The sequence below is a fragment of the Oratosquilla oratoria genome, chromosome 9 (genome assembly GCF_046742065.1).
Source record: "Oratosquilla oratoria isolate Oo_2021 chromosome 9, ASM4674206v1, whole genome shotgun sequence".
Taxonomy (NCBI): domain Eukaryota; kingdom Metazoa; phylum Arthropoda; class Malacostraca; order Stomatopoda; family Squillidae; genus Oratosquilla; species Oratosquilla oratoria.
Genome location: NC_134785.1, coordinates 42,334,799 through 42,337,298, shown reverse-complemented (window position 1 = coordinate 42,337,298; position 2,500 = coordinate 42,334,799). Strand labels below are relative to the sequence as shown.

The 2,500-nt window shown below is 32.9% G+C and overlaps 1 protein-coding gene across 6 annotated transcripts in view; it reads right to left on the bottom strand.

Moving 5' to 3' along the window:
- Positions 1-2,500, bottom strand: part of LOC143028346 (uncharacterized) — a 411,624-nt gene that overhangs the window by 193,728 nt on the left and 215,396 nt on the right. For all 6 annotated transcript variants that reach the window (XM_076190287.1, XM_076190288.1, XM_076190290.1 and 3 more), the window contains one exon: positions 1,876-1,902. The gene's annotated coding sequence lies outside the window, so the exon portion shown is untranslated. The remainder of the gene's footprint in view (positions 1-1,875; positions 1,903-2,500) is intronic.

The window sequence follows — 2,500 nt, the reverse complement described above, 5'->3', positions numbered from 1 at the left end:
CATCACCCTCACTACCACTACCAACACCTAACCCCACCACTTCCACCACTACCACTATCACTAACGCACAACCTCCTCCACTACTGCCAACACCACCACTACCATCATCACCACCGCCACCATTATCACCACCTCCACCACGCTCGAATTCGGAAAATATCAGTTTATGTTATTGTTCAATTTGTTCCCTGTTAGACATATCTACTGTTTGTTTGTTTGTTCACGAACTCCTCCTGGGGTTTTGGAGATAGACCCCCATAACCATATAAATTCTGATACCCAATCACTCCAGGTACTTGGATAACTATATTTCATTTCCCCCCAAAAATATTTTGGTTAGGGTCAAGGGTTAAAGTTAGGTGGTTTATGGTGTGGGAACACGCCACTACTGTAGTGTTCCCTTAAGTCGCGTATTATTTTTGTGACATAAGAATTAATATGATTAAACAAACCATTGTATGTGTTCATGATAGCTTTTATAAGAAGAAAGCATGAAAATGTAAATTGAGTGTATAATTTTACCAAATGTTTAAATATTGGTTATTTTCGTTTAATTTTAGTGCGGGTGGAAATTAATTATTCACAAATTCCTAGGTTTTTGCAAACAAATCCCTATAACCATATATATTCTGAAGATAAATAAACAAGATACATTTCTTCACCTTTTAGCTGTAGACATTTATTGTCAATCCACACACACACACACACACACACACACACACACACACACACACGCAAAAGAATGTGTACATATGATATTTGTGTTTGTGTATGCATGTATTTACAAACTAGGGTTTCCCAAACTTCGGGTAGTGGGGCGCATACCTGGGAAGGGGAGTGTTTAAAGCTATATTTCATTAAAAATATTTTTGTTAGGGTTAAGGGTTAAAGTTAGGTGGGGTATGGTTAGGTTAGGGATTAATCACGAACTCGCAGCAACGCGCGGGTAATTTGGCTAGTATATATATATATATTATATATATATATATATATATATATATATATATATATATATATATATACTGCACCTGAAAACAAGAATAGTTTCGTGACGTCACTCCTGCCTGAAAAGTGCCGTTATATATATATATATATATATATATATATATATATATGTATATATATATATATATATATATATATATATATATATATATATATATATATACATATTTTAATTTTATTTTCATTTTAGTTATTTATTTTGGGGGGCGACTTTTTTCAGGGGGGGAGGGTGTCATTTTTACCTGAAGGAGGTTTTTTGGGGGTTAGCATTTTCTTGTCTTTTTCTTCCTCAAGTTCTATTAGCGATTTGTATATTTCATTTAGTTAAGTCTAGGTAAATAACAAAAATATATATTTTTTCTTAATCCTGAAAAATAAAGTCCCACTCAAAATAGATAAATGAATAGATAAATAAACAAGTAAATAAACTAATGTGTTGATCACATTTAACTCCTGTTATTCCTCCGTTCAGCTGCCCTAAGCGCAAACTGAGATGCAGGTGACACAGAATTTCTGTTGCTGAATTGAAGGACACTTTATACCTCTCTCTTGCCTGAAATGCTGAGGTAGTACATCTTCAAACATTTCAAATGAGAGAGAAATTTAAAGAGTACTTCAGTTCAGTAACAGGAAGTCTAGCTTTTCTTTGTGCTGCGGCGCCTATGTCGACTGCGTCCTCTGTGTCGCCTGCGTCTCAGTCTGCGTCTAGGCTTACCATAACAACTTATAAATATGACCCACATATGTCGCTTCCGTCGTCCAAGCTTCAGCTCCCCTTCGCTAGGCGGCAGCTCAAGTCACATATTTGATAAAGTAGAAATTGTTCTCTCAAATTAAATTATATATAACAATATTACTGTATATATTTACCTTTCGTAAGTTTGCGTAAGTCAGTGTCTGCAAAAGAAAATTAATCAAAATTAGTCAAATGTTTTAGAGTATGAGATGTGTATTTTTGTATATATATATCCTCACAAATACACAGAATTTGAAATATTTTACCAATTTCTGTTTGACCTGTATTTTCAATGTATCATAAGGATGCACACACACACACACACACACACACATATATATATATATATATATATATATACATACACACACACACATGTATATATATATATATATTTATATATATATATATATATACATATTATATATATATATATATATATATATATATATATATATACAACAAGAAAGTGGTAGCCTCTGTAAGGTTGTTTTGTTTGTTTGCGAACTCCTCCTAGGGTTATGGAGATAGACCCCCATAACCATATATATTCTAATACCCTGTCACTCCAGGTATTTGGATAACTATATTTCATTTCCAATAAAATTATTTTGGTTAGGGTTAATGGTTAAATTTAAGTTTGGGTATGGTGTGGTAACGCGCCACTACTATAGTGTTGCCTTAACGTGCATAACATTTCTGTGACAAAAATTACTATTATTAAACAAAACATTATATGTGTTCATAAATGTTATCTAT